The following is a 25,283-nucleotide window of genomic DNA, read 5'->3' on the forward strand; positions in this document are numbered from 1 at the left end:
CGGCTTGCAGGTTTTTAAAACAAATTTCCTAGTTCAATTTTTATTATAGAATCCACGGATGAATGGAGGACCCGGTATTCAATGAATATGCTGACATACAAGTTCAATAGAGGTATAAATAAAAAAAAATATTAAAAAAACAACCATCAACATGTATCCCTCCCACTTCCCCCAAAACCTCCCTTTTTCACATAAAGAGCTAGCGTTTGGCTCCTTGCTGGCTTTCACAACTTGGATATGTTTAATCAGAATAAAAATGCAGTTCTCAGAAAAGAACCTAATGACTACAACAGGTGGAAAGATCTTGTCCCGCAATTTCTGTTCATGGTTTTTCCCTTTCACTTCTCTCCCGACCGAGCAGAACTTTCCCTGCTGCTGTCACGCAACTTTCCTGGCACCACCGCCTTTGGGCCCAGAGCTTTGCTCTCCTTCCCACCAGCCCTGCGGGCTCTCTGAGTCCACTTAACGCTGTGCAAACCCCGACTTCACCCGCTGGGGCTAGAACCACATCAGAGCCGGGTTTAATGGCAGCCTTTCCAAGTGAAACTTGACATTTCTTGAACCACCTATACAGGCAGCTGATCTTGCAACTGGATCTCTTGAACTTGGTTTGACACTACAATTGATGCTCAGGCTGGGTCCCAAATGCTGCACGGTGAAAGGGCAGCACGCTAGACTTGGAGGTTGCTCTTCCTCCCCAATTAGACTGCAAATATATATATATATATATATATACACACATAAAGATACTGCAGGGAAGAGATATAGGTTTACTTTTCCCCCCCATCTGGGTTGTTTATACAGGTGCGGGCTGAACGCTTTCCCTGCTAAAGATTAATGGAAGAAAGTACTGAATTTCTTTAAGCAGAGAAGAAAATGGTACCCAGTCTTAAAAGCCACAATGACAAACTTCACCTTTCCTGCCTACCTCTGCCTCGGCTGGTTAAAGGCGATCCCTAATGCATACCTTGACTCATTTAATGAAAAGACTTGGGGCAGGAAAACGAGCAAAATTTTCAGATTGACTACTTCTTGGTTAGTAAGGGAAATAGGAATGCAATGGAATAAATCTGAAGTCAGGGCTTACTTCGGATTTGCACCCAATGTAACCGAGCAGATCTGACTCCTCTCACATCTATCAACCACGAATTTCTACGACCCTGACGAAGATATCATTTTCAGGATAAAGTCTTTGATGGGGCCAGAGCATTACATCATGCTTCCATTTGTCAAGACTTTGATCCTTTATGATCTCTGTGAGCTGTGTAGGGAAAGCCCCTGGTATACCAAGGCAGCATTTTATGCTTTACCGTTATCAGGTGCAGTCCCTTTCCCCGTTAAAAGATAAAACAACGAACTGTGCCCGAAATCCGAGGCCAGCACCCTTCCCCGTTTCACGGTCTGCACATTGGGCGAGGTGCAGGGACAGCCTGGATTTTCGAAGTCAGGGGTGTGTGTGTAAAAATAAATGCAACCAAGCAAAGGGGAGTCCATGAAAACCAGATCTCCTCTTGTCATTTTGTGGCAAGTGAGGGTGTTTCGTGCCACAGCTGAGGACCGGCGAGGACGGAGAACAACCCTGGACAGGCCGGGAGGCGCCTGTCCCCGGGAGCCGCCGCCCCTGCGACAAAAACCCGGCCCTAGCAACCCGGCGGGTGTCTGAGATGAGGCAAAGGGAGTATAACCCTCTCATTTCCCTCCTTAAGCTTCAGAATTAATTATAGCGAAAAACGAGAGAGGAAAAATGACCGGTGACCAAGTCTATAAAACGCGAGTTATCCCCGAGAATGGGAGGGCAATCTGCTAAAAGCCTCGTGTCTTTCACCCTCATCCTCTGGGGTGTTGGCAGCGACAAAGCAGGGTGGAGGAGAGAGGTGATGTGTTCGCGATAAAGTGCTTTAAATACAGCTTTTCTTGGGCATTTGTCCTTTCCTCTAACTCAGCAGAGTTACCGAGTTTGCCCCGTCTGAAGTGCTCTACACTTCCTCAGAAAGAGCTAAATGTAATAAGGGCTTTTTTATTCATTTTTCCCTCGGTGATGAGAAAAGCAGGATATCCAGAGGAGAGGAGGACAGCGTCTGACAAATGTGTTCGTCTTCATCTCCTCACAAGCATTTACAGCGCACATCCAGGCTGTGTGAAGGGCGTGCAAGGCTTCTGCCACGAAGTGATGGATGATGGAGATGGTTGGTCTAGTAGAAAAAGCAGGTGGATGAATTATAACCTTTGCTTGATGCCACTTAGAGCAAAGACGACTCTGCTTGCCTCAGATTCCCCGGTAATGAAGGGAGAAGTGTGTGATTGTCCCTCATTATCTCAACAATCTTGCCTGGAATAGTCTTTGCTACAGCCAGTGCCCCGGGTAACTTGTCCTTAACCATAGGTTTAGCACGGCTTGAGACACTATTAAAGGATTACCTTGCTTTTTTTGTCATTTTACTAAGGTGACAGCGCCGGGATGCCCATGTCCTGGAACCCTGGGAGCCTCTCTGGATGTACTCCGTGTGAGCTAGCCCGGGGGATCCCGAAATCATCACGAGAGAAGGCAGAAACTGAATAATTACTGCAAATTAATGTGTGCGTCTTAGGAGCAGGATGGACTTCCCTAAAAGTGTCTTTCCACCGTATAACGAAATCAAATACTACTATGTGGGTCAAGCCATGTCAAATAAAGCGAACATGATAAATGAACGGAGATGATAAATGAACCCCTGGAAGGAAAACAACAACAAAAATAGTTTACTAGAAATGATTTTGCCTAGCGAGAGCAAACTTGCCATCCAGGCACATACTCGATGATTCACTTGGTGAAGGTACTACAAACGGAGGTTAACCCCCTCCTCTCCGCCCCTCTCCTCGCTCCCTGCGAGCTGGGGCTGCCCCGTTTCTCTTGCCGACAGCCGGCGGGGCGGGAATGCTGTGGGACGGGCAGCGCTCTCGTCTGCCGTCGGGGGAGCCTCTGCTTGGGCGATAGCCGGCCCGGCGGAGGAAACCCTCGGCTCCAGGAGGAAAACCCGGCCGGAGGGGCTTGCTGGGCGGCAGGAGGGAAGCGAGTGTCACTGGTGTCCTGCGCCGACGGCTGCGGGGCTGGTTTTACCGCCCGGGCTGCGGTGAGGGTTCCTGCTTCTCGCTCAGCGCCCCTGAGCATAAACGGGGTTATGCTTTTAAATTTAAAACCAAAAAGACAGAGAAACAACTCTTCCGCCGACAAAACTCCCAACCCAACCAACCAACCAACCAACCAACCAACCAACCAACAACCCATCAAACAAACAAAACCCCCCACGTTTGTCCTTCGAGCCGCTAATTGATCCCAAGGGGATCCCGCCCAGCAGCACGAGAGGAGCACATCTTCTCCGCGGAAAGAAAGCGCTGCCTATTAGCTTCTTCTTCTCCCCAGTATGGGGCAATAACCGTAACGAGACATTATCGAGTGTGATCGCTGCTTTGCCCGGATTTTGGCCAGGAGTGAATTTTGCTCAGGTACCCCCAACTTTCAGCAGGATTTCCCCTGTGGAATAGCCAGGCAAACTCTCTAAATACCTCCTGGCGCCAGAAGAAAGTTCTCATGTAATAGATACCCGTTGGTGTGAGAACACGGATTCTGCTCACTTTGTCAATCAGCCGGGAGGAGGAAGGGGATTGAGGAGGGGGAGGTTGGGGTTTCCTTTAATTAAAAAAAAAAAAAAAAAAAAAAAAAAAAAAAAAAAAAAAAGAGAAAAGAGAAAAGTAATTTTTCATTAATTCTAATTTTTTAATGGTGCCAGGAGATATGCAATTGGTAAAAAAGGATCCGAATTAACGATGTTGCATCAAGCCCAGTTTATTTCTTCTCTTGGAGCAAATTAGCTGGAATAACAAGCAAACATCAGGCAAGAGGAAACACTGTGTTAGTCTCCTCCTTGTATTTCACTCCGAGAGGGAAGCCCACCAGCGCAAGACGGAAGAGATGGGGAGAGATAACACCAGCACAGCAATTCATTATACTTGAACGCTCCAGCACGCTCGGTGCTTTGGCTGGGCTGCGGAGGGCAGAGGGAGGAGTGCGGCTGCCCTCGGAACCCCTGGTGAAGGCAGTGGGGGCTCTCAGCCGGTGAGACAGCTTTGGGGGCAGTGGGAGGAAAATCACTGCCCAGAGCTATCCAGAGTCAAAGGGAACTCCATCGCTCTGGCATCACGTCATTAACAGTACGAGGGCACACAAGGCATGCAGACTGAAGTCACAGTTCAGTTGTTGGTGAAATTATTCCTTATTTTCTCTAGGGAACGAATTTGCTATGGAAGGCATTTAGGCAGCTTTCTGAACACCAGGCAGGACAGCTGCCACTCCTTACCTCACCAGCACTCAGGCTCCAAGTGCTGGCCATACCGGGATGAGTGCTTTTCCTCTTGTGAGAGACAGCATCACTTTATTCTTTGTTCCCCCCCACAAAATACTGGATATCTGGGTAAAATATTCAATTTTTCAGCTATTTAAATTGGTGTACCCACAATGCAACTAGATTTTAAATGAATAAAATTACAAGTGACCACACTGATCACTACTGGGTTAATTCTGCATCTGAGATATGTGACACGACATGGTTCTGACAATGATTTTTAGATTCAGTGGACATGGTTGTACTGGGATGGAGTCTTGATCCTGATCTTACTGCTGTGCATTCTGCTTCCATTGCCACTTGACACACAGATCAATACAAAAGAAGGTCTGCATTATTTGGCTGCTATTGGCAGAAAATGAAAGAGTAAGGTGAAAGATGAGTGATTCCAGGTCTGTGAGGAACTGGTGGGGCATAGATACAGCAGATATATTTATTGCTGTACTTTGGGGAATGATCACCAGGTTCAGTGAGCTGATCAGATTCCAGACTTGTGGATAGACCTCTCCCCTCAAACAGATGCCCATAACCAGTTATTCAAACACTGAACACTCCTGCAAGTGAAGAAGGTGCTTTTAAAAAAACCTGTGACATCACTTTATGGTAAAAAAAAATCAGGCTTTTGCATTCCAGACAAGCAGAAAGGAACAACCAGATCAATTAACAGACCTTTGACAGTGTAACCATTATATTCAGGGTTGTTATTCATCATATAGTGGAAAGACAAATTAAATGCTCAACTTGCTTATCTAAAAGAGCATTCCAGGAGGCAATAGAAAGGATACAGGTACGGTTTATCATATAACTTCAAAAATAAAAGCTTCACAGTAGTATCCTGTGAAGGAGTCATCCTGAAGAGAGACAGGACTCAGCAAATTCTGCAGAGATTTATGTAGTCTCTAAAGATTGTTATTTGTGTTTGGAAACCCCTTTGTGTTATTAAATTTATATAATAGCAAAAAAAGAAGGACCTGCATGGATAACTTATGAATTTATTAATTTTATAATTTATTAATTTGGAAAAATATATCTGTTTGTACTATAATGTGGAGCAAAGCATACATCCTTGGCATAAGTAGAAATGTTGGAAGTCAGGTCCAAAGACACCTTATGATGCCTTTATTGAAAAAACAGATTGTTTTTATCAAAAACATCTGAAAAGTTTAACAAGTTAAGGTTCATCTGGTGCCAAACTAAGATGTAGGTGAAGATAGAGGATGGCTGCAATTCCCTGCAATTAGAAGTAGTCACTTGTGGTAGTGATGGACAATTTCCAGCGAATAAGTACAGAACAATTCAAAGGGATGTTTCACTTCAAGAATATGTAAATAAATTACTTTTTAGTTTTATCCTACATTAAAAGAAAAAATATAGTTTCCATCTGTCTGGAGCAAGTCCAACTAAAGTGAACAGAATAAGGTTGTGTCCAACATACATAAGACCAATCCTTTACATGATTTTACATAAATCATTGTGGTTAAAGGGTGATAGAAAGATTGAAGGGAACATGTTCTGCCATTCTTTACCTCAAAATTATCACTTATCCAAGATACATAGCTAGTGTCTTTGAACTTAGCTATGTGTAGCATTTGAGATGCAGATAAATTAACATTTAGGGTGCAGTTAATTGATTTCAGCCACCTCAAAGTTTGACATCACAACTCAGACAATTAGGAGTGAGTGGTAAGAGTTGCAATTTATAGGTCAAAATGTCACCTGTTACATTTGTTATATGAAATGTCAAAATGTAGGAGGCATTCTTAAGGCAGCCTAATGAAATACTGTACTGGCATGCATTTCTTTCTCTGTGTTTTTAGATGAACAAGATCATCAGTACTTGGACAGTTTCAGGCAGAAGCAGAGATCATACCTGAAGGAAATATGATTAGAAAGACCTCTCTTACAAGAACTTTTGCTTTCAGCAGAGGCAAAGCTTAATGAGTACTTAGGGTGTGATGTGTCTCTCTTTGTGTTGTGTCCAATAATGCTATTATGGTCAGCAAAGCTGGAGCAGAACAGGCAATGAAATAAAAAAACCCATTACTTTTATTCTTCTTTTGGTTCCTCTTCCCATTCTCGCTATGCTGAATAATTTTATCTGACCAAGATGGTGTCATTCACTCTTTCCAAGAATCCACAATGCTCATTTTCATTCATGATACCCTTTTAAATGTAAATTCGGGAAGAACAAAGTATTTGGAAGAGGATAACATGTTCCACCCTCTGTCTTGCCTTTTAAGCACATCAAAAATTAAGATTTTTTTTAATTTAGAAGACGATTAATAAGGACAAAAGTTATATTGAGTTGTGAGGTCTATTCAATCCAGTCCTGTCTAAGTTGCTAAAAGCAAAGAGTGCATTGAAGGGCAAGAACAGGGTGATACTCCTCTCCATAGCCAATAACTTGAGTTTTAATAATTTTCTAAGCAAAATGTTTAGTTTTAAAATGTAATGGACCATGATAGATTTGTTTTCCATGAGCTGACCTTGGAATCCATGTCCACTTTTACCATCCCAGTATTCTGCAGTAAAGTCTAATTAAATACATGGGATGACAAATTTCATCAACTTAAAAGCAGAGTAAAGGTTGACTAAGAAGCTCATAGGAGACTCAGACTACTGCAGAATATACTAAACCATATGTGCAGACTGTATTGTCTGCATTGAGTGTACATAGTAAATCCTGTGTGCCCTATTTTCTATGAATATTGGTTTGGGATTGGAGCAGTGGAGTTGTCACATCCAGCTCTGGACAGAAGACAAATCGACAGATGATTGCTGAGTCCTCATCCAAGCTGTGATCTGGGACAGAAATCATAGGATCATTTATTTGGAAAATGTCTTTAATTCCATTAAGTTCAGCTATTAATGTAGCACTGCCAAGTCCACTGCTAAGCATCACGTCTACACCTCTTTTAAATACCTTCAGGACTAGTGACTCAACCTACTTTCCTGGGCAGCCTATTCCAATGCTTGCTATCCTTTAAGTGAAGAATGTTTTGCTAATATCCAGTCTAAACCTTTTCTGATGTAATTTGAGGCCATTTCCATGGTGACCTGCTGGATGCAACTCCATTCCCCACCTCTCTCTGGCCTGTCTATCCAGAAAGTTTTTTACCCACTGAACAAGTGCACTCATCCAAGACATGGGTTTCCACCTTCTCCAGGAGAATGCTGTGGGAAATGGTATCAAAGGCTTTACTGAAGCCCAGGTAAAAGATGTCCACAGCCTTCTTCTCATTCGCTAACTTGGGTCATTTTGTCATAGAAGGAGATCAGGCTGGTCAAGCAGGACCTGCCTTTCATATACCCATGTTGGGTATATCACACAGCTGTCTGGGTTCTAACCCCTTATCATTAACATCAAGCTTTGCACCATACATTTTTTTTTCCATCTGAAAAGCAAGAGAGAAAAGCACTGTGTGCCTAGACTGGCATTATAATTACCTCCACCTCTGGATTTCCCCACTTTTTCAAGGAAGACATGAAGCACTATAAGCAAATTCCAGAAAGACAAAGGGAATGACCTACATCAGAATTTCAAGATAACCAACTTGACCAACAGGATAGTTTTCCTGTAGTGTCTTTATCATGGGAAATTACTCCATGAACTGTTTGTAAAATAATTATTTTTCCCAAACAATGTTTACGTCTTACTCTGAAAATATGGAAAGATCATATGCTGGTTTACATAATCCCTTTTACCATTTAAACTAGTAGCAGCTAAGAATTTTCCATATACACTGAAGATTCCAACCCTCCTCACTGAAATATTTACTCCTTTTTTTTTCTTTTTTACTGTTACAAATAATACTGAAGTTTTCAGAGAAATTATTTATTTAAATATAACAAAAATTCCTTTGTTTTACTAGTGTTGTTGCCATTGACTAACCTCTTGTTTCTAGATAACAGGTTTCAAGGACTTAGTGCACCAGTTTTCTTTCCCTGAAGACACCTATAATTGAACTTTCTTCACAGAGACTTTAGTGTTATCAAACACAAGTAAGCACTGGAATATTTTGGGTGCTTATTGTTGTAAAAAGGGGTTATTTAAATCAAGCAAAAATATAAACATTTTTTCTCTATTTTCTGGGTAGCTTATGGGTTTATAGAGAAGGTCAGGAAAAAAGTGAATTTTTGAAACCATTACTTTTCTATACAATGGGGACATCTAAACTTCCTGTTACTGATCTTTTATGATATGGAACCATAGAATCATATCATATCCTATACAGGATCATTGACTCCAACTCCTGGCCCTGCACCAGATAACCCAAAGTCTTGACTTCAAAGAATATAAGCATTGTAGCTCTTCAGGAAAACAGTTGCAAATCTATGAGTTCTGTATGTACAATCACCTAATCATTTTTCCTGTACAAAGCTGCCAGCCACTAGTATTCTGTAAAAAGTGTATCACTTTTGTGTAGGCCATCAAGGGATATCAGAACCAAAAAATCCTCTGGCTACCTCCTTTCAAATGTGTTCTTCTGGTATACAGGTAAGCTGGAAATAAGCTTACTTCTCCAGACTCATCCAGAAACAAAGCAAGTAGTTAACTAACCTTCATTGTGTATGTAAGTTTGTTCTGAGCACCTTCAGTCACTCTGTGAATTTGGCAAGCCACAACATTTAATTAGAGGCCCAGGCTGCTTGGCTACTTCTTCATTCAGTATTTCCACCAATATGTTTGTCCTGCAGGCAGGAAGAACTTTCCTGTCCCTTTCTGAGGTTTACAATTCAGGGGATTGCACATAGAGATCCAAATGGTTTAGTGTGCATGGAGAATCACTTACATGACTTGTTTTCTTTTGCCACTCTTACTGTTCTGCCTAAAAAATCAAACCACTTTACTTTTGGAAGCAAAGGACTACTGTTTCCTAATATTCTTATTGCTTTATATTTCAAGACCCAGAAAAGTCCCTGACCTGTTCAGGACTGAAGCCCACTGATTTTTCATTGCTCCCTTTAATGGGATGTTCTGGAGCTGGAAACAGAGATAATTCTCTCATCTAGTGTAAAACTGCTAGTAGCCAAGTCTGGAGGACGACCACATGGAACAAAGGAAAAAACCCAAACCAATGAACAGACAAACAAGCCAGAAAGTAGATGCTCTTCTTGCAGCTTTCTTCACTGCACTCAGATCTTCATTTGAGATGTTTTCAAGAACATTTTAGTTGATCCAAGAGAAAATTTTAAAGCTTCAAAAATCAAAATTATTATTGAGGAAAAGCCTGTTGGGTGGTAGTGGTAAATTTGCAGACCTCTGCAGACCTCTACAGACCTCTCAAAAATATTTCTTAAAAGGCTTAAGGAGATTTCTATGGCAAGCCACAGGAGGAGTGAAAAAGGAAGAAAAAGTGTTGACGAGCCTTCCCTGCCATCGCTGGACACATCTTATGTCTGAACTTACTTTTTAGAGTTATCTCTCATGAAGTCCCAAAAAGTAGTCTATAGTTGCATTTAGACTAAGAAATCAGATTTTAGAAGTCACTGCTTCAAAATGTTACTCAGTGAGTAGTGCAAAGTGCTTTTAATTTCACCCCTTTTTATTTATTCAGGATTTTTATAGGAATAATTTATAAGAAAAAAAAATCATAAATGGTAAAAGCATCAATATTAAATTGTGCAGTCTTCTTGAAAGAAGGACCACACTTGTGGAATGACTTGCACAAGCACATTTCTGTTATTTCCCAGGAGAAAAATTAATGGCATAGTCTCCTCAGAATTTTAGCTACAGAGGGGACCTGAACAGCATTGTCCTCTATGTACCCACTTTGCCTCTTTTCTCTTGATGGTTAACATCTTTACTGAAGGCACCTTCATGGCTAGGCAAACCTGGCATGATTTGTGGGCTAGTAACAGTGATCTATCCATTAAAATCTACAACTTCTATTTTGGATTAAATTAATGCATTTAATTAGATATAATTGTGTGAAATGGATTATGTTAAAACTGAAATATGAAATACAGAAAGCCATGATTGAACAGCTGTAGAATGCATTTGTATTTGTGTGGTCTAAACAAATGAGGACATCAAGAGTCAGTATTTCTACTCACCTCTGTCAGTTTCTAAAGATGAATGTTCCTTCTGTTATTTCAAAATTAAAAAATGATTTGTTGGATTGGAAAAATTAACATTTGGCTTGGCTTGGGTGAATAGCTGTGGTTATAACAAGTGTCTTGCCAAAAAATCAATTTCCTATGTCAGGTCCAGCCAGTATGGACATCAAAAACAGCTTTTGAGGAAATCCAAGCAGTAGCTGTTGCATTTATACAGGACTCCAATGGAGCCTCAGGATGAGTAATGTCTCTAAACTGGATGTATCTTTCCTTGTGGAGATGGATTTTTTTTTTTTTTTTTTTTTTTTTTTTTTTTTTTTTTTTTTTTTTTTTTTTTTTTTTGTAATATAATTTTGCACAGAGCTTGGCTGAGAAGAAAGCTTTCTAAACCTCTGTTCCTAATATAAATCTTTGACATATGCACATCTGTTTGTCAGAGTGGTTTCATAAGCTGGTTTGGATCCCAACAGTAGTCTTATTCCTCAAAATATTTTGTCATCAACTAAGATTTGTGATGATACATGAAACCCTTTTCAACACACAAAATCGTCTGTAAGTCAAAATAAAATAATACAGAGTACTGAATTGAAATGTCAAGCCAAAGCTTAAAATGCCTGTTCTGTTTTAATTTTCACAGCTAAGTAAACCCTTGTCTCTTTTCTGACTTCACAAAACTATCCTGGATTGCATTGCCTGACTGCTGAAAGAACAAAATTTCTAACATTCAGGGTTTTTTTCTCAAGTGGTGTCCCACTTCCAAATTCAAACAGGATATGTTTTGTGGTTGTAGAAATAAAATCCATAAAGTCTTTGTGGCTGGTTGTCTTGTCAGACATGCATTAAATTTCCAAAGCAGTTCTGGTAACATGCCGTGATTTTTAATTATCTATTCATGTCAATTCTAACGTATCTGTTTAAACTGTACTGAGCCAAGTTAGCTTAATTCAGTTCAATGAAATTGCCACATATTGGGAACCATTCTGAAACTTCTGTAAGGACCATGTTATCTTTTCAGACAGCAAATCCAGAGCCATAGTCTCAAATGTAGCTGAAAGCATCTGAGGTATCCTTTACATTCAGGGCTGAGTGCTTGCATACTCTCCTCATTGCCTGCCTTCAGAGTGCTGTTCACATGGCAGCTGTATAAACATCTGCCACATCTGGGCCCATACCCATCTTCCCTTTTCTCTTGAGTCTCCTCCCTCAGAGTGGTGTAGGCATAGTTTTTATGGCATGTTATCTCTGTTTGTAATACTTATATTTTCTTCTCTGCTACAAGAAGATACATAAGATACATTTATTTTTTCCAATTTGGGCAAATACTTGAACACCTTTTGTAGAACCACATTGACTCTCATTTAGGCTCCATGTTGCCTGTATCTTTCAGGAGATCCTGGTGTTTTCTGTCCACATCCATATATGTTCATACTTTTGCAGTGATTGTATTTCTGCATTTTATATTTTACTTTCCCTGGTTCTCACATGGAGATAATTTAGATCTCTCCAAGTTAGCCAGATGGATTCTTTGACAACAGGCGGATTTTTGGAAAGAACATTTATTTTCATACCTGAACTAAAAAAATGGCCAGTGACTTTCAAATTATTGGCTATACAGATATGGTTGGCTTTTTAGAGAGTAACTTAATGAAAAGGTGACAAGAAATCTATGTAATTTTTGTCAGCCTTGTGTTTTCAGTCTGTTGCATGCCTTCTGCTTTCATTCTGCTTTCTCTCATCCTGTCTGAGACACACACAGACAGTTCTCATTCATATATTTTCATAAATGATAATGGTGATTTCACTGTTGCCAGTAGTTGCTTGATGTGATGTCACACTCCTCTGCATGTACTGCTATTTCTACACAAGACAAGGATAATGAGCTACTAGGTGCTAGTGTGTAAATGCACTATCTACAGACAGCATTATTGTGTTGGTCTTTCACACATAACTGTGAACTTTGTCAGCATTTCATTCTCAGGACCTACTTAAGATTTTGTATATTTTCACAAGAAACTTAAAGAAAAAATCATGAGGGAGCATCACTAAGCACTTGTGGAACTCTGACAGGAGTCAAATGGCACCATATTCAAAATTACAATAAACTATTTATCAAATAGATGAAGGAAATTCACTTAGGATCTGTGGCTGAGCTGATTGACAGCTAATGCTGTGTGTTAAAAGTTTACTGAATGCTATGGTAAAAAGCATCCTCTCTGATAGGATATGTCTCTGTCATTGTTTCTCAAGGATTTCTATATAAATTCACTAAGTTTCTAGCAAATACTGTGTTGGCTGCATTGTATGCTGGCCTCTTATTTCATTATATTTTTGGCAAGAACCCTTTTTAATGTTTATAGTGCCTTATGTTTCTGTCAGGACTATACATCTACTACAACATGGCCAGACTCAGGTACACTGTGTCAGCAATATTCACCGTGTAACCATTGAATGACTTTTCATCAGGGACAAAAGACAGCAACAGAAATTGATAGGCAGTTTAAAATGCACTGATCACATGAATAAAAACATTAATAGAATAAAAGCATAGCCCTTAAATCCTTTTGCTTGGAAGTATTCTTTAGTGGTTTCAGGAGGTATATTAGGATTATGGAGTTGAGATTATGTATACTTTAATGCCTATTAATCAATTATAGGAGAAAAGACTTTGCTTGTACAAAGTATTTTACCTAATCAATAAAGGTGTAAACAGAAGTATTTGCCTTCTTTAGGAGATGTTTCTGCCAAGTAAGTTACACAGTAGTATAATAACTCTCTATTTTACTATTAATTCATAATGTGCCTCATTTATTTGGTGCTTGACAGCCTCTGGAATATCAACCTCACATGACATTGAATCACTGCTCTCCTGGTTTGATCTTTCAATAAAGTTCAAAATTATTTGCAATGATTCCTCCCACTTCTGTGACAACTGCTAGATTTTTCTGTGGGAGCAGTAACTATTTCCTAAACAGATACAACTTTTTTCTCACTAAAGGGATCATATCTCTGTTTGTTTTAAATGTCAGTGTTGTTTGTTCAACAGTGTTAGTACTTGCTTATCAGTGACTTGGAAAGTACTGCTGAGAGACCATGCAAACTGTTTTGTTGTACAGTTCATTACAGTCCGCTAATGTTTTAATCTTGCTTTTTATACTGCTATGTCTGTGCTTTAAACAGTTTCACAGCTTCCTCTCATTAAAATCAACCCAGTAAGATGAGAGCAGAGCAGCTTCTATTACAGTGGCTGCTGCTGACTGCCCTGCACTGAGTGTTGGACCAAGGCTGGTAGAGACCAGCAGTGCTGCTGTAGGTAAGCATCAAGACTTTTCTCCCTTTTTCTGTCTTACAGTGGTAAAATATGGCAGCTGTAGTAGGTGTTTCAGCTTCTGCAGTGAAATTTATCACATAGAACTGGTCAGTCCTTTACTTGCTTGCTTACATTCCTGAAAAACAATCTAGAAGTTTTTGTAAATTTATTAAATTCAGCACTAAGGTAAAAAAAAAAAAGAACATTCAGTTGTTGGCCAATCATTACATAATAATGCATTAAAGCACTCATGGGACTTATAATTACACCAGATTGGGCTATATTCCCAATTTGTAATATCTAGCCTTTTGCAAGAAGAACAGAAACTCAAAAGAAAGGAAAGACTATCCTAAAGGGCTTGATCTCTGTGTAATGAATTGTAGTGAAGATAGAAAACAAGATTATCATTTCTGCCTTTATGAAGAAATGGTAAAGGACATAATACTAGATATTACCTTAGCACAACTGGGAAAAACTTAGATGGTCAAGAGCTTTTCTGTTTTTGTCACCATCAAAGGAAATTTATTAATTGTATCTCATGAGATCTAAGCTTGGGAAAAGATAAAAAAAGAAGAGTCTATAAATGCTAGAGAGGACATGACGTAGTTGTACATGCAGTAGGAAGAGTCTGGAATAACAATAATTTATGGGACCATGAAAAACAAAAGTTTAGGATATATCCAAGTTCTTTCAGTCAGAGAAATTTGCTGAGTTACATCCCTGCACCAATTGATTAAAAACTGCTACTAGCAGCTTAGGGAATGTTAATTTGGATGTAAAAGAATGCAGTAGGCTATCCTGTTTTAATGATTTTTTTTTTTTTTACTATAGAGAGAAGATTATAAGTAACTTTATCTTAGACTTGCTCCAGAAGTTGCTCCTATGTTCATAAGTAGAGCAAAATAATGGTAAACGACCATACAGAGATCTTTAAAGGTTAGTACAGTTTGTTAATTCTTATATAGAAAATTCTTGTATATTAATGACTAAATTACTATGCTCATAATATCAATGGGTATAATGCAAATTTTATCACTGCTGCTGTGTGGTACAAAGCCTGATTATGTATGACCTTTCTCTTCAGTACCTCTAGCTTCCAGATTTCACTAGATGATTTCACTCTGCCAGCACTTGATTGTTTAATAGATGTTTAGCTCTTTGATACACCTGAGCTGTGCACTGTAAACAGCCAAAAGTGGTGAACACTATTAAAGAGCATTAATGAACTCAATTAAAATTCAAGCTGCACATGGTTTTCACTGAGCCTCTATATGTGCTGGATTTCCCACAAACCCACTTCATTAAAATCTTCTGTACACTGATACCTCCTCCTACAGGCAAATTATTATATTTGCAGTTTTCAATGTTGTCACATGCATAAGTCACATGCAAAGAGGAAATCCAATGATGACATGCATAAAAACTCCTGCATTTTGAATAGTCTCTTTAGAAGAGGTTAGAATAATATAACTGAGTAAGAAGCCCTACATTTAATTTTTTTTCTGCACTTTCCATCACTATAATTATGGACTTACATTTTTACCCTACTACATTTATCCAATGGAAATTCTAGTAATTTGAATTCCAGTCATTTCTCCTGCCAGAAGAAAACGTGGCAGAATATATTTTTCTACAAAATGAGCTATTCCTCCTAGAGCTATTCCTCCTTGTGTCTGCTAGAATTGTATACAGCCTAGAAATTATGTCCTGATTATGAAAATCAGTAATAAAACTTCACTCTGTATCATATCTAACACTGAAGAGTATGTGAAAGTAGCAGCAAGAGTTCGTGGGAGAAACCAGAAGAGTCAAGTGGCAATTTTGAATGCAAAATCAATTATAATTATAATTTCATTTGACAGATAAATAAATAATGTAGAGCAAAACTAATACACTTGGGCATCTGTAATACTTCCTAATTTGCACTTGAGTTTTCAACTATCTAATGTTTACTCTGAAGATATATTATTGATGCAGCAGGAGGCAGAGGCATTGCCTAAGTTCAGTGTATTGAACACTCTTCAAAGCTGACCTGAAAAACAAATACCAGATAATAAGCTTAACATTTTTTATTAAGAATAGTATGGAGCCTGACTGCACTGACAGTGATTAAAAATCCTTAGAGATTGATCTGAGACATGTTGAGAAAACCCAGATTTTGAGAACATGCACCTGTCTGCCAGATGTGTATTATGGCAACAAGTGTGAGGAAGGAAGACTACTGGGATAACCAAGCTTACATTTTGTTTTCAGATTTGAAAATGGAAATTACAGTGAGTGCATGATTTGATTCTTCATAAAGCCAACTTCTTTTCACCACTTTTGTTACTTTTGCTTCTTGATTCTATGTACAGCATCCCCAACAAATTAGGCACATATATTTGTACATTAAAAAGAGCTACAAACAGTTTGAACAGGTGTTGTGCAGTAACTTATTATTTAAGCTCCTCTGAAGTAAAAGTTATAGCAGATTCCATAAATCCATTAACGAAGTGAGATCTTGGGGGTGGGAATGGCCACATAATAACATTCCCCCACCTCACAGTACAAGATTACCACATTAAAAAAATGTTGTACAAATACTTCATGGACTCCAGCTGGACATCACACCTCACTCAGAGCTGTTGCATTAGAAAGTGGTTTTCTAAATAGAAACTTCAAAATAATATATGCTGTAGATTTTGAAGTCCTATTTGTATCATATTTTGTGTGGAGATTCACCTGCTCATGACTGAGAGAGAATAGGAATGCCTCTGAGTCACAAATGTGATTTCTCACAAAGATCTGCTGCAGTTTGCTAACAAACCCAGCTCCTCCTCTAGGTGGATATAGTAGTCCCTCTGAAGAACATCAAGTCATCAAGGGCTGCAAAAAAACATATTTGCTGGTTGTCCAGGAGGACAAAAATGTTATAAAACCAACTCCAACCAGCTGTTTTTTAAAAATATTTTTCCTTTGATGCTTCTTGAAGACTTGCATATGGCCAGACCATACAAGTATTCTCCTGGATTCAACCTAGTAACTGGAGGAAGGTTCTCTAGCTCAGTATTTCTTCTGTGAGTGTATGAAAGTGTAATTCTAGAGAGGAGTGTAGTATCAGCTTGATCATGTAAAAAAACCTCACTTAAGCAGAACAAGGTTCAAAAGCTCTGACTGAGGAGAATAAGGGCTAATAATTTCTTATCACAAAAACAATCAACCAACCAATGACAACAAAAACAGCAACAACAAAACACTCACAAAAAGGCACTAACATATTTCATTCCCTGAGAGAATTTAGGGAGGATGAGCCTCTGCTGGCTGGAAACTGGGGCAAGATTCTGCTCCTACACATGGAGTGAGACACTAAATAGGAAATTAAGCCTAAATTGCCTGATAAGCTTAAAGACATGGCTAGCAAGTGAACACAAATGTACTTACTAGTAATACTTTGTAAACCTTTTCTTTCAGAAAAAACTAAGATTTTTTTCTTTCTGTTTGCCAAAGAAATGGTATCCAGCAAGGGTGAGACAAAACTGGGAAAACCTGTTCTAAACTGGATTAACAGAGGTGTTTTAGCTGTGTGAACAGCCCATGATCTTGTCTGTAATATTCATTTTAGTATGAAAAAAGACAATGAAGTGTGTCTAAAGCAGAGTCAAGAAACCTTGTCTTCAGTGGAGGAGAAATTCTAGAAACTGTTCAAAGCCTCTGGGATACTTCATGTCATTACAAAACGCCCAATCTCAGAGATGGTGAGGAGGAGATTTCATTTTTTTAACTGTTGATACTGCAAGGGTGGCAAGACTGTCTGAAAGTCTGTTCAAATGCAGTTGGAAGGCCTGGTGAAAAACAGAGCCCTGGGACATGAGGAAAGGCGAGACAAATGATGAATATATGGGGGGGTGGGAGAAATTGCTTTAAAGTAGGAGGGCTCAAGGACAATTCCTAGGAAGGCTGATAGTACCATATGGGGAAAGAAGCTCAGGAAGTAGAAAAGAAAGTGCAAAAACCATTGGAAGAAGGAACAATTTAAAAACTTCAGAAGAACGGAAGTAATTAAAGGGAGGAACAGTGAACTAGAAGACAGTTTATGGTGCTTTCAGCCTTTTCTGGGGCATAACAAACCTTGCCTTGCACCTAGATTACTAATTTCCTCCTAAAACATCCAGCTGAAAGTGACTGACTCTTGAATGGCTGTATTATCTTCATTGATTCCACAAAGACCTGATGGTGACTACATGTCTATTGTGGGTGACTGCAAGTAACTACATTGGAGGCCCTTTATTTTCAGAAGAGATAGAGAGCACCCCTTATTTCATGGAGTAAGTTCCGTCTGAATGTGATCTAACCTAGAAAGAGCTACAAGACCTGCCATTCAAAGGATCACCCTTCCCTTCAATAGGGGAAGAGCCATTTCAGAAAAAGAGTGACCAGCTCTGACAAGAGTGAAATATCAAGGCAGGGAAGCCAGCTCAGTCTCCTGAGACACTAGTTGTCTCCCACAGGATGAAAGGGAGGGAGGAAGGAGGGAGGGAGATGTTCTGGAGCCTCCTGATGCCAAAACTTAAGGCATCACGCCCCTCACAGCTTTCCAGGAGAATGCTGGCAATTCAGCTTCTGAGTCATAGTCAGGCACTACTGTCCTGCAGAAAGACTATTGGAGCAGAAAGGCTTGAATCACTCCTTGAAATTGTCCCAAGTGCCAACTCCCCAGGTTTGATGGAAACAAATGCATTCAGCATGGGGCACTGGATGTAATTACACGTTTCTTTATCTGTGACAGGTTGTTATGCACTTGCAGCTTTAATATTCTGTCCAGGCCTGATACAGACTGAATCCTTTAACCTCCCTCTGGAAAAAACAAGCAGAGAGTTTAAATTAATTCCAGCAACATGCACACATTATCTTGTTGTGCAGTCTCAGAGCTGAGGCTACAGAACTATGCTGAAGACTTGGTGTGTTCCAGCTTCCCAAGCTTTCCTTAGGCCCAGGGAGGATAACCACTTTTATCTCTTTGCACTCTAGATGCAGCACAGAGGTCATAAATACAATGATGTGGCTTGGAAATTCAAGTTTTGTCTCTTTTGGGACAACAAAGCCATGATAAAGAACAGTAAATTTACATTTCTGTGGAGCAGAAACATATTTGTACCAGCCTAGCAAATTGAAGAATCTATCCAGAAACAGTCAGCATTCCCAAAATAAAATAAAATAATAAAAAAGAAACCACTAAGATATTTCTGCAGTCATTATTGTGGCAAAGGCAGCAAAAGAAAGCACACTGTGTTAGACTGTACAATATATTTGGATATAATTGCACCATTTCTTCCTTGCTGATAATGCAATTAAGGTATTAAAATATAGCAGCTTTTTCCATTTCCCCTGACATATGATCAGATTCAGGACAGAATAAATACATTTTCTCAAAAACTCCATAAAAATTCCAATCAGTTTGTTTCTCATGTAGTTCTTATTCTGCCACTGGTATACATAAAGTTATGCTGGGTTCATGAGGGAACTGGTCATATTGAAATGATTAAAGCTGGCCAAAAGGAGAATTATCTAAGAAATCCATAGTATTTTACGGATGAGCTGGCATATATAGTATTTACCATACCATAACTCATAGAAGTCTTACTTACTATCTTAATGAGTGACAATAGCATATCTGGAAAACATCTGCCCTGGAAAAGGACACATCAACTACTCTGTCTGCCTGAAAAATGTAGATATAGTATTACTCTATGTCAGCCATGCATATCATATGTGGTATGAAATGTCTTCTGTGGTAAAAGAATAACAAGTGCATGCTTCATCTCTCATTGCCCCAGAACAGACTCTGGTGTCCTTTCTCAGGATGAGCACCCCTTACTCTCTGAGTAGTTTAATGGAAAAAGGAGTAAATGTTTTCTGCTCTGCAGGAGTTCAGGCTACTTTATGAATTAAATCCCAGCGGGGCTAAAATAATTTTCCAGCAAGTTACTAAAAACACATTTGAAATATATTGTAATTATTCTTCCTGCCTTTATGAAGATATTGGCAGTAGGAAAAAGAAACAAAATCTTAAAAAAGGTATTTCTTTTGCAAATTTGAAAGAAAGCATTTAGGTTACCATGGCCATTGACATAGCTGCTCTCTTTTCTTTTGCAACTGTCATGCATGTTTTGGCTGGCATGATTACAGTATATTCCTAATCCCCAGAAGAGCATTTTTCCCATCAGAACCAGCAGCAGCTGCGGCTTGAACATGTTTATCAACACACCCACCTGTGTTTCTGTCATGGACCGCCAGTGATGCCATAACTCCTCCTGTGCTTTCCCCTATGTAGGTGCTTGTAGTGTCTTTCCAAAGAAGGGAATTTTGAGAGCCAGGATGTTTCCTATTTGATAGAGTATTTCAGTAAAGTGGAATTTGCTTTAGTAAAAAGACTCCAGAAGGGTCAGACCTATGGCAATTACAAGAGGCAGTAAATACATTCTGCAAGTTTTAGAGGAATGTAGTGTCCAGCCCTCCACTCTTTAGAGAACATCTATTTTCTGGGATCAGCAGAAGCATTTCTGTTGTTACTTTGGACACTGCCTTCTTTTATATATAAACTCCTAAAATACTGAGCCCAACAACATGTTGTGCTCTGTTTTCTGGCTCAGGACACAGACAGAGTAATGGGAAAAAGTTAGCATCGTGGGCATCTTGAATGCTTGCAATAATTCACTTTCTTCAGCAGTTATGCTTTGTCATTAGAGAGTGTGAACATTTTCATTCTTACTAACAGAGTGATCTTTAGCCAAGGAATTATCTAATAGAACAGCTGTTTTTGCTTTTTTGCTTTGAAGCAAACTGTGAACTTAAAATAAGTTCACAATTCAGAAAATTTCGCTTTGGCTTAGATTTTAATTTTCTTTTTGTTTTCTTTTTCCTTTTTTTTTTAAATAAATGTAGCAGTGATCTGAAATATTTTTCACCAACCCCTGGGCTTAGCAGGTATTCTTACATTAGCTGAACAAAGGGATGTAAGGTGGAGATAAAGATCTGTGTGGCAGATGTGGTGCTAGTGTTCATTTAACTCAAAGTTCCAATTTGTACCCTAAATACAAGGTTTCGTGACTATTCCACATGCCTTTAAATGATATTTTTCATCTCCTTACAAAGGTCTGTTCTTAGACAGAAAATGCTGTGGTCTAAATTAGAAATGTGAGAAGACTTATATTTATTATCTTGTTAGTTCCAGAAGAGGAATCTACCAGCACTTACAGAAGACTAAGCAGAGTTTAATGGCAGTTTATGGGCTCTGTCTCTTAGCAGAATCATGTACTGTTTACAACTGTTTCCAAGACATGCAGGTGCATTGTGAGAAAATGAGCCACTACTGAAGTCATATTATAGACACTTAGTTACAAGTGTTTCAGTCACATAGCAAGAAATTAACAATGCTGCATTTGTTTTCTTTTTAATATTTCTCATATTTCTTATTCTCATTCTAAAGGAATGCATTCTAATCCAAGGACACATTCTCATACATTCATTAATCCTGCTGCTCTAAAATGTTTCACATGAAAACTCAAAATCAGATGGCTTTATGCGTTCCAACTGGGCTTTTGTAAAACAGGGTCATCCTTGAACTTGTCATCTGCTGAGGTATTAAATTCCAGATTTCACTCAATTACATGATCTTAAGAATGTGGCAAATTGCCATTTCTTTCTCAACTTTGAACAAATGTTATTGCATCTAACTGTTTAATTTCAGGAATCCCTCAATTATAAATGGCCCTTAGCAGGAAGTTGTACCTCTTCTAAAAATTTACCTATGAAGGGAATGCAAATATCTTTACTGCCTATGTTCTGTGAAAACCGTAAGATCCTGTTTTAAAATCCAGAGTTCAGCAAACATGATTTAACAAATTAATAATTATTTCAGATCTGTATGCAGGGTTTTTTTCTCACACTAGAAGACAGTATTATGAAATCTGGCACAGTGCCTTTGCAGAAAGGTTGATTGACCATTAATATGATCCATTTATTGAAGTTACAAATCACTACAGCAAAAACTATTCTGATATGGGGCAGGGTTTGAAATAAACAAGCACTTCAAATGAAAAATATAAGTTAATAAAATAGAATTAAGCATGTTATATTAAAATGAGTTGTTTCAGATAAAACCATAACTCTGTCCTGAAACAGCTGTATGCAATAAATTACTCCTTGGATAACATATTCTGTTTTACTAAAAACAACTTTATGAGATATTCACCATGTCTTTGCTTCTGTAGCTGTACTCAGAAACTAAGTTCATGAGATTTTTTTACTGAGTTTTCAGAAGGAGTCTTATTGCAACATAGCAGTTTCACAGAATCAGTTTTAATTATGCTAAAATTATTAAAAATTATAAAAATTAACACAATTGCACACTTCTGCTCTCTGCATGCAGAATACTACTAGCCAAAAATGGTGTATTGCTTATTACAACAGTTTATATTTCACCCAAGAGGGTTTAGACCAGCAAATTTGCATTTTAAACTTAAATTCTTTATACAGAAGAGACAAATTATTTTTCAACATTTCTCACATAGCTCTCCTTTCTCTCAGTTTGACTTCCTGCTGACACAAAATGCTCTGGACAAGTGTGTAGTGTTGGACAAGAACACTCAGGACTTTGTCAGGGATGCTTCTCTGCACAGTCAGGGAGATGGTAGAGTTCCAAAGGTGAGGAGTGAGCTGCAAAGGCAGAGCCAGCTCCTTCCTGACTCTAGGGAAAGTGGCTGAGCTTGGGAAATGATTGCAGGAGAATTGGGAAGGGATGAGAGTGTGGGGCTGGGACTTGAATAGCTCAGGGAATGGGAGAGGGCAGCTGGTGAGAAGGACAAACCTCTCCCAGAAAAGGGAGACCAAGAGAAGTGAACAGCTGCTGCAGCCGCAGGGATTCCAGGAAACAGTAGCTGGGAAAAGACTGACTTGAAAGGGGCTTACAGGAGCTAAGCCAGGAACAGCTGAGCAACTGCAGGAAGGACTCCTGGGGATGTTCCCAGTGCAGGTAGAGGGCAGCTCAGGCACCCAGACACCTTGAAACCTTCACCAAGCACTAGCAGAAAACGTCTTTTGACTAAACAAGATATGAAATTAACACATCAGGTTTTTCACTTATGGACTTGTGAGGGGGGAAAATGGGCTTCTGAACTGTCACAAGTTGGAATCCACTCCTGGGTATAAAATGAGGAGGCCAGGAACTGGATATTCTGTGGGGAAATGCACAAGTCTCCACTTGGCACTCCTTCTGTCACAGGTGGAGAGAGATAAGAGGAGAGATCTGAGCTGTCACTTGGCAGGGACCTGTTGGAGACATCACACCCCTGTCAGATCATCTGCATTCCAATAACTTGGATACTATCAAGACCAAAAAATTCTAAGATATTACTTACCATAGCAAATTACGCAAAAACATTATTTCTGTGAAGCCCAACTAGCACAGAGAAACCTGTGTGCATGCTATTAAACCCTCTCATCCTTCAAAATAGTCCAGTCTTATGCAGTTGCCTACCAGAAGTGCCCATGACCTGCAAATTTTCCCAAGTGATGCCAGGGAGTTGTCTGAGAGAATGATGTTTGGTTCAGACTGGAACCATTCCTGTAACCCTTTAACCACATCATCTGTGGAGTTCAACTTGTTGGGAAGATTTTCTAAAGCTCTTAATTCACTAGAATGTTTAATTTACTAAAACAGACATAGCCTAAGGGCTCTTTCCAGCCAAGCTGAACAAAACAGAATGGTTCAACCACATTATGCCCTAAGAAATAGTTTGAGAATGAGGACACTTTTATAGTAACTGACTTTACATCCATTTCAGTCATAAAAGATCAGTGAGCCTATTTCCAAAAGTATGTGCAGGTTATTTTCTTTTTTTCCAATGTCAGTAATGACAAAAGGAAAAGTTGAGTTTTTGTCTTGATAAGTTGAACTGAATAAAAATAATTTCAGTTATTTCAAACTGTGTAGACCCATGGATCTTTTATGTAATGACCTGTTTTGTCCATTACTTTGATTGTTTTTGTCATTGTCCTGCCAGAGGGTTAGAGAAGAGATAGTTTGCAGAGGATTAATTTTGATGGTATCACCTACCATCACCACAGAGTCACAGAATAATTTGGGTTGGAAGGGATCTTAAAGATCATGTAGTTCTGATCCTCTTGCCATGGGCAGGAACACCTGCTAGACCAATTTGCTCAAAATCCCATCCAAGCTGGTCTTGAACACTTCCAAGGATGGAACATGTACAGCTTCTCTGGACAATCTGTTCCAGTGCCTCTCTGTGAAAAATTTACATTCTTGGCTGACTGGGCCTACAGTGATAGAGCCAACTACTCCTTCTGGAATGAACTGAGAGTCAGCTAAACTGAATCAGAACTCAAATCTAAGTAATGCACAGGCAGCACTATCAGGAGAGGAAGTTAAGTAATCTCCACTCCAGGATGACTGCAGTCACCACTGGAATACAGTCTGGGCAGGGAAACCCCAGGAATGAGCCCAACCATGGCACACCTTCACCCAGTGTTGGCAAGTCCCTGCTCCAAAGTGACCACTGCTGCCCCTAACACGATTCTCCACACTGCAGTTTTCACTGCAGGCTTGGGTTGGTGAAGCTGAAGGTCTTTAAGAGAGAACTTCTGGTGGAGACTTTGCTGTGAGGCATCTTCAGTTTTAGCAATTCTTCTCTGCTAGCCTTTGGGTGCCTTGTAAATCCTTTTGTTTCTATCACTGATGAAAGATGATGAAGTGACCATGGACTAAGGTGATTTAGAGGAAAAAAAACCCCAATGCTGAGCTACTATAAAATTTCAGAACTTGATCTGGCAACCAATATGAAAGACTCAATTCAAATGGTTCTTCTAATAAATAAATAAATAAATAAATAAATAAATAAATGAAAAATAATAGCCCTCAAACTTGTAGGAACCAATAAGTTTGTCTAGAAGAAGCAAAATTTAGGGGGCGTAAACATGAGTAATAGCTTGATTGAAAATTTTGTGGTAGATAGTACATATATATTTTACCAACAGTTCTTTACCTACCTAGGTGTATCCAGGTGTTTCTCTGATTACTCCAACTGGCAGAGTACAGGGAAGGCTGTGGGTTGCAGGAGTGAATGCTTTGAATGGAAATGAGAGCAGTGAAGAAAATAGGAAATTTTGTGCATCAAGGATTCACATGAAAACAGCACCATGGTACTAAGCAAGAAGATAAGCAGAACTCTCTAATACAGTGCTCTGCTTCTGCATTAATGTCTGCATTAATTTCTGCAGTTATTTAGGAATTTCTTGATGAAACAGATACATGGCAGAATTCAGATATAAGCATAAATCTTTGTAAATACCCTTTTAGGATAAAGCATTAGCCCCAAAACAAAAATTATGTATGTGAACATTTTTGAAAGTACCCCACCCTAGGATCAGCTATGTATTTTCTACAGGCTGAAAGTTCATAAAGTTGCAGAACATGGTTAAAGGGAAGGTTTTAAATCCTTGCTTCAAACACTGGAACAGGTATAAATCCCTTTCCTTTAACA

Source organism: Erithacus rubecula (genome assembly GCF_903797595.1).
Source record: "Erithacus rubecula genome assembly, chromosome: 3".
Taxonomy (NCBI): domain Eukaryota; kingdom Metazoa; phylum Chordata; class Aves; order Passeriformes; family Muscicapidae; genus Erithacus; species Erithacus rubecula.